Source organism: Euprymna scolopes, chromosome 13, assembly GCF_053919585.1.
Source record: "Euprymna scolopes isolate OS-2025 chromosome 13, ASM5391958v1, whole genome shotgun sequence".
NCBI classification, from domain to species: domain Eukaryota; kingdom Metazoa; phylum Mollusca; class Cephalopoda; order Sepiida; family Sepiolidae; genus Euprymna; species Euprymna scolopes.
In genome coordinates, this window is record NC_136494.1 from 113,675,330 (window position 1) to 113,683,864 (window position 8,535).

Consider the following 8,535-nt stretch of genomic DNA (forward strand, 5'->3'; position numbering starts at 1 on the left):
AAATTTTTTTTTACAAACTACTTTCTACCATAAAAGTTCATTTTATTGACTATGGTAACATTTATTTCTTGTATATTTATATTATTATATATAACATTTTCTCTTTGTAAGGAAACATCATTTTGTTGGTCACTCTTGGCTACGAATGGAAACAAAGTTGATATAAAAAATATATTTTCGCGAAAATTATCTTTACTTTCATCATATTTTGCTTAGAGCAAAATCTTTGAGTATCAATACCTAGCTTCTTTACAAACCCCTCCTTTTCATAACCTATCATACTTTCATGAATCACAGTCCATTTTCTGTAGGCTGTTTTTGCACCCAGTCAAGACGGGTACTTCTTCTGGTATATATTCTTTATAATTATTTTTTTACTATAATAATTAAATACCTACAGACACTAGTGTTTCATCCTTTCGGAAATCTTCAGTGCAGGGTATATATATAACCAGTATTTTTTTCAAAGGATATCAATATAATGTGTATTTTTTAAACAATCAATACCTTTACTTTTACGAATAACACAATTCTGGGATTAATAGGAAGAAAATATCACACATACAGCTTCTTAATCTGGCATAGCAATGGCTATTTGTTATTTTGAACTTCGATGACAAGAATTTCAGTCATAAATTAAGAAAAATAAATAAATGTAGAAAAAACAGATGAAATACACTATGTTAAAATGTCCATCTCTATGTTTACTCTTATAGAAAACTCATTTCGAGTGTGGGAGTTCCTTCCTCATAGGTTCCGAAACGGCTGAGCCTATTTTTGCAAATTTCACACAAAGCTAATTTATATACCTGGCAGTGTTCTTAGATATGTGTTGTATAGAAATTCATCCGATAAGTATCGAAAATCGAAAAATTCCAATCAATAATCTTTCTCTCTTATAGATAAAAAATAATTTTTACATACGAATATTTTACTGTACAGCTGCCAAGGGAGATTATAAAATTTCAGAAAATCATTTCTTCTTCGAAAACGGATTTATTATAATCTGGAGACATAGTTTAGTGGCAGAGCATTCGATTACAGATAGAATAATCCCATGTTCAAGCTTGTGTTTTCCTCACCATTTTATTTAAACGTTTTATTATTCATGAGTTTAATCCATATTCCTATAAATTTGTTTTCTTTTTGTGGTGTTGATATTTATATTAAAAACCTTTTTTTTTTCTATTTATTTAAAATGAAATACAATTTTGTTATATATGGGTCATGGAATAACATTCATCTGCAAAAGATCCAGCTAATTTGCATATTTTTTTAAAGATTCATTTTAATTAATTCCCTATTGTATTTTTTTCGGTTTCCTTATGGGATGATCATCTTTAGTAAACTATTACGTGTAATTATATTCATGCAGATATTCTACATGATTTATATTTGCGTAATATTTGCGTAAAAAAGTTTATAGTAAACACAGAACTCTTTCTTTATATATATTTATTCATGGATATATATATTTGTTTTAAAATTTTGCCTACCAAACTCCTCTGTCAGTTTTTGGTCTACAGATATAAAACTTCATATATAGGGTATTCAAACCCTTGCTAAACTTTATATTTTTGTTTTAGTCGGGAAAAATTGTTACAAACGTGTTAAAATTAAAGAAATAGAATTTGCCAGGTGAAGGTTGAACGACGGCATTACGAATATGCATGCGTAACGTAATAGCTATTGGTTCACGTTGTAATTTTTAGCCTTTCAGCAAAAATATCTTCATAGCTCAGGCATTAACGTTAAAAGAAAAAGTAAACTGTAAGCTAAATGTTTTGATTTCGATTCTTGGTAGATGCGCACGAGTCAATTTTTTTCCAAACTTTTAAAATCATTACCATATATTGGGTCCAATATATTATAATAATAAACACAAAATCTGCATTAAACAAAATATCATATTTAAGCGTAATTTACGACAGGGTAATGTTGGGCGGCTTGCTAGTTTATGATAAAAGACGAGGAGCAATTTAAAATCGCAGCAAATCATTTCTTCGTTTGCATATTTTAAAACTAAACATTAATCAGAAGTGACTTTTCCAGGGAATTCATCATCAGACTCAAATATCAGCTAACGTAAATTGTCTCAATTTAGAAAGATTCCCCTTTCATTGACTTAAGACAGAAAAGACAGAGCTTGGTATCAGAACACATACTACACTTTGCTCCTAGACAAAAGATGAAGAAAACAACTGATTTTTTGTTTTGTCCTTCGTGAGTCCTAGAGCTAAACTTGAACTGGTCGCGAAATACATGTTTTCCACAACTTTTTCTCTTTATTTCTGTTGTTTTACTTCAACGCCTGCATGTGTACTTCCTTAATTCTAGGGATCTGATCTTATTAATGTGTAAGTACTTTTGAGCGTTCTCTGTCAAATTAAAAAATTCTGAAAATTAAAGTACCAAAATACCATAAAAAGATTAAAATACCAAAATACCATACACATTGTTTGCTAATATTAGCTAGTTTATATTTTTTTTGGATTTACTTTCTTTTTAATACTCTTTTATTGACATTCGTTTACTTAAAATAAGAATTTTATAATCTTCCCGGGCAGCACCGGGAAACGGGTTCCGCTAGTATGCAATAAAAACCAGTTCTTTGCTTGAAAATAGATCAGCGTATTAAGTGTTTTATTTAGTCCTAAGTTAACATTACTAACGTAGCATATGTTTAGTCTAAGCTGACTGACATGATACAAATCAAAGTAGATTCACAAATAAATCTCGTTAACTCCAACTGTCTTTAAGCTAATCCTGCCACAGAAGAGATGTTATTAAAGAAAAAGAGGAAATTCAAATCTCATATTTCAATGTTGTTAAATCGAGTTGTTTGCAAATCGACGAGTTGTTAATGTCGTCAAGCTTTTGTTGGTTCCTTGGCGCCAGCGATACATGCCGAGACCTTTAAACTTTGAAGGTGAGGGTCAATTGAAGGGGTGTGGCCTTTCATAAAAAGTGAAAAAGAAACATGACGCACCAATGAGAGAAAAATCGGAAAACGTGTCTAAGTTGTCGAACAAAACTGCACATCATTTCTTTGCAATTTAATATAGTATAACTTTTTATCTACCATCCAGGTTTTAATTTTTTCCTCATCTGTTAGTAACTAGCTGACAGCCAAGCGTTGGCCGGTCGTACAATACGCTTAAACATAATATTTTAATTCATGCAAATTGCATATGTATCATTATACAATTAATCCTCTATTGATAAAAGAAAATAAAACTACTTGTAACGGACGCGTCACGCGCATCACGTTGTAACGGGAACGATGTCCCGGGCCTGCGTCGTCTAGTGGTGGTGGTGGACCCCTCCAGCGTGACCAGACTCGTACTGGTCACTGGAAAACATACCTCCGCTGCTCCAGGCACGTTAAACGTGCATGACCCCAAGTCCGTGTGGCGACATTGTCCTCTTCGGCCGTCATTCTGGTTTCGTGTCTGTGTCTTCGTCGTCTGGCGTCAGGGCATACCTGAAATAAACTGCATCTTCACTTATGCCGGCAATCGAAAAACAAGGGAAAAAACTCTGAGGTCATTTTCGTTTAAACCAAATAAAATAATTATTTGCAATCATTCTACATTTGTTTAAAGTCATGTTTTCGTTATCCGCGCTTCGCGATGCAGGTTGTATACGTGAGATTTCAGGTTAATTCTCTAGCTAAGAACAAGAACTTTTTAAGTTAGTCCTTACTGAGATTTCTGCCCCTGCCTCTCACCCCAGGCGGGGCGAGAGCCGATGTGTACGCTTCGCTCGCTGACCAAAGACTGCCAAAACCCTTCTAACTCTTTTTCGAGTAGGCGATCGTTGTTTATATCAAAAGCATCTTCCTTCCTTTTCTCCATTATCTTCTATTCCCCCCTCTTTCTTCTCTTGTGAATTTCTTTTTCTATCCCTCTATTTTCTTATACTTTTCCCTTTCTCTATTGTTTTGTGAACATATCTGTCAAACTAGCTTGGTGGTCCCTGAGTTAAAGCACCACGGGTCCTCGACTCCGAGCAGACATTTTGGAACCCAATTCTCGAGACTGTCCGAATCAATTACGTTAGTTAAAACTCATTCTCACCAGATCCAACTAGAAGAATAATCTCCTTTTTTCCGCCATTAAAACAGATATCATGTCTCCCGAACAACCGCCTGTCTTAATCTTTGACACAGTATCAGCACGCCCCCCCTCCGGCCATAAGCATTCTTATCTTCACCTAGCTGAACGGGACACCCGGCATCGTCCGGTGTCCCGTCACATCCGCCCTCCCCTTACACCTGTCAATTAGCCATAATTGGCATATACGCGACCTGCATCAGAAGCCGGATCCGAAACTAGTAATTCTACAGTCTAGGTCAATTAACAGCAACTAACAAAAATTGTCCATTCGGCATGCAAAAATGTTCCTGTATCAATGGTCCGGTTGGTATGCAAAAATGTTCTGCTCTAATGGTTCTGCTTATCCTTGTGTATGAGATTGTATACATGCATATATATATTTTTTTTTCGATTGTTAAACTCTCATTTTTTTTCTCTACTAGTCCTTTTAAGGTGACTAACCCATGTACATGCAAAGCAGTTTCTCTTTTCTTTTCATTTTTTTTCAATATTCGGTCCTTCTCTATGCCTTAACTATGTGCATGCAACCGAGTTAAGATAACCATGCTCAGTTCACTATCAAAGGAGGGCTCATACACCCTTTAACTACTTGTTAATTTTCTCTTTCTCATAATTCATAAAACAATCAGAAAAATATTTGCACTTTTTATATTTGTTTTTTTCTTCCATTCTTTTTTTTTCTTTTTTTTTGTTAATAATGGCTTAGGGATTGACTGTGCTGCAACCTTGGGTTTTGTCGATAGTTGCAGCCCATGCACCCTATCCAGGTTTTGGTGGAGGGCACTCATTGGTATCTCTGCCTCGCTCAGGCGCGCTGCCGTCAGTGGTTTACGGTCACCTGATTTCTCCCTATACTTAACACTGGGGAGGTCTCTTCATCATTGACCCCCACTCACATCCTTATCCAGCTATCTGCAAATTAAAAAACACTATCCAGATTTTCTTTTCTCACACCTCATTGAACAAATCCTATCCACATATCCATTTTTTCTTTTTTCGTCTTCTTTTTTTCTTTTTTTCTGACACTACCCTTCCTTTCCCAATCTAGTCCGTCCTCAACAAAACTGTTTCTTTTTTTTCTTTTTTTCCAGAATTTCCCAAATACAATACAATACAGAATTCCCAATACAATTAATTCTTTCTCCTACGAGATCAACAAAAGTTTCCCGGCACACCAACCAGATACACACACACACGTACATTTCTAGTGCATCGATCCAACCGACGGCAACAAAATCTTTCATCTCAATTTCTTCCCCATGGTCCCAAATATAAAACAACATAGGCGTGCCAGCTGGGGAGGGTGCATATCGTTTCTCCTAAGTACCCCGGTGCAAGGAGACTAAGTTTCCTCCACAGCTAATACGTTTTCCAAACCATACTTACACAATGTTGCACTTTCCTGTACAGCTTTCATTAATCTCTACGATACCCAAGCTCTTTTTTTTATTACCTTCACTTGTCCCATAAGCATTCTCTCACACGGAACAAGGCAAAGCATCTGCCCTAACGCCACACCCAACATGCACTATTCTCACCCAGTGAAGGAGAGATCCTCCCCGACCGAGGCAATCCTGCCCTTCAGTCCCATAATTTGTCCCAGCAGCGCCATTTTGGTCAGAAACCAAGTGCAACAACTGTTTCAACGCTACACACTAACAATATTCAATCCCCGTCCCGTGAAGGAGAAATCCTTCTCGACTGATCATTTTTAAATTTCTCTCTTCCAAAACAGAACAATATCAGCACCGTTAGTTTCTTTAAGATATTCTACTCGACAGTTTAAATGATTTAACACTACCATCAATTAGATTATTACTTCTCTCACTCTCACTGGTAACAACAAACGTTTCTAGGCATGCTGTACTCACCCAGCCGTCAGCTAACAATAACTCCATGCCCCCTTTGTGAAGCATTTTCTTTTCCGCCAGGCTGCTGGTCGGCTGGTATACTGCTTCGAATACCAGGGAGGGTACTCAGCCTCGCCCTCCAACGAGGCAGAAAAAAAAAAATAAAATTGACGGAGTAATTACCTTCTCCTAGTATAACACACCTGACAATCACAGGTCCTTTTTCGTGTCCCATCACTGGACTTACGCCGTCTTATGCGACCAGTATATTTTCCAATAATCTCACAATATGTTTTATCGTGTTACCATACCTGACAATCACAGGTTCCCTTTTTTGTTCATCACTGGACTTACGCCGTCCCACGCGACCAGCACACTTTCCAACAACCTCACAATATGTTTTCTCGTGCCACATCCTTTGATAATTTTGCAAACCGTGCACTGGGTTTACGTCTTCCAACCACCCGTTCCCTTCGGTACTAAGATGTCTTAAAGCCCATTTTTTATTTCGTAGGAGCAATGGAGTTCGCCGCCGAGCGACCAATAGAAACCCTTAAACACAGGACATCCCTCAATCATTAAGTTGTTTTTTTTTTCTTCTTAACTACAATAATTATTATTATTTTTTTTTTCTTTCTTCCTCCCTTTTATTTCTTTATTTATTTATCTATCTAGGTAACCACACATATACACCCGTACACGCGTATACACACGCACACGCCTGCACATACCTACATACTTGGATCAAATCTACTCCTATTCGGCAGTTTAAACACTTAAAACTAAATTTCAATAATGGAATTAATTGTCAAGAAAGACAAATTTCGTTTTTTTTAATCTTTTTTTTATATAATTTTTTTTTCTTTCTCTTTCATTTCTTTAGTTTTAATAAAATTCTCCCACCCACCGTCTATTCAACGGTGTAAATGTCTCACAACTAATCGGTAAATCATTACTTCTTCTTTAAATTTCTTACGATAGCTACTATTCGTTACAAAATTAGAATGGCATCGGTGTACTGCCGGTTTCTCTCTCTCTCTCTCTCTCTCTCTCTCTCTCTCTCTCTCTCTCTCTCTCTCTCTCTCTTATATCAGTGACAACATATGCGCGACTGTTCTTAATGCCCCAATACAAAAACGTATCAACCCGTTTAAACAAATACATATTTTATTTTCACTTTTTTCTTTGAGGGGTGACAAAAAAAATCAACAATACTTTGCAATATTAAGAAAAAAAATCTTTACAGAATACGTAACCAACGAAAAGCACCCTGACAACAGCGCCTAAAAAAAAATCTGAGCGAAGCAAAATAGGAACCAATAAAAATCTGCTCCTACCTTTCTCGTCTGCTTCCTTTCTTTCCATATCTCCACTCCCTGTCTCGCTGCACATTTTTTTCTGCATTCTGACGGCTATTTATGCCCTCAAAGTTCAATTTCACTCTTTCTTTTCCCTTCGGTACGTTCAATGTCAGTCTTTCTTTTCTCTTCGATAAGTTTTCTTTTCAATCGTTCTTTTTCTCCTATTTTTTTTTCTTTTTCTTTTTTTTCTAAACATTTTTCTGTACTATTTTCCATTTCCTTTATATATTTTTTTTCAAAGGAACTGAGTTCCAAACGCTTCAAACTGTTTTCGTGGTAACTCGTCCGTCGTGCACATCCCAGATGTGATCATCCTGGCCACGGCACCACGTTGTAACGGACGCGTCACGCGCATCACGTTGTAACGGGAACGATGTCCCGGGCCTGCGTCGTCTAGTGGTGGTGGTGGACCCCTCCAGCGTGACCAGACTCGTACTGGTCCCTGGAAAACATACCTCCGCTGCTCCAGGCACGTTAAACGTGCATGACCCCAAGTCCGTGTGGCGACATTGTCCTCTTCGGCCGTCACTCTGGTTTCGTGTCTGTGTCTTCGTCGTCTGGCGTCAGGGCATACCTGAAATAAACTGCATCTTCACTTATGCCGGCAATCGAAAAACAAGGGAAAAAACTCTGAGGTCATTTTCGTTTAAACCAAATAAAATAATTATTTGCAATCATTCTACATTTGTTTAAAGTCATGTTTTCGTTATCCGCGCTTCGTGATGCAGGTTGTATACGTGAGATTTCAGGTTAATTCTCTAGCTAAGAACAAGAACTTTTTAAGTTAGTCCTTACTGAGATTTCTGCCCCTGCCTCTCACCCCAGGCGGGGCGAGAGCCGATGTGTACGCTTCGCTCGCTGGCCAAAGACTGCCAAAACCCTTCTAACTCTTTTTCGAGTAGGCGATCGTTGTTTATATCAAAAGCATCTTCCTTCCTTTTCTCCATTATCTTCTATTCCCCCCTCTTTCTTCTCTTGTGAATTTCTTTTTCTATCCCTCTATTTTCTTATACTTTTCCCTTTCTCTATTGTTTTGTGAACATATCTGTCAAACTAGCTTGTTGGTCCCTGAGTTAAAGCACCACGGGTCCTCGACTCCGAGCAGACATTTTGGAACCCAATTCTCGAGACTGTCCGAATCAATTACGTTAGTTAAAACTCATTCTCACCAGATCCAACTAGAAGAATAATCTCCTTTTTTTCCGC

The 8,535-nt window shown here is 37.2% G+C and overlaps 1 long non-coding RNA gene across 1 annotated transcript; it reads right to left on the reverse strand.

The window, feature by feature from the left end:
* Window positions 1-6,094: 6,094 nt before the first annotated feature.
* LOC145292150 (uncharacterized) lies at window positions 6,095-7,292 on the reverse strand. Its single transcript, XR_013869558.1, has 2 exons — window positions 6,357-7,292; window positions 6,095-6,249 (listed from the first exon to the last, which is right to left on the reverse strand). It is a non-coding gene; the product is annotated as an uncharacterized LOC145292150 (long non-coding RNA).
* Window positions 7,293-8,535: the final 1,243 nt, after the last annotated feature.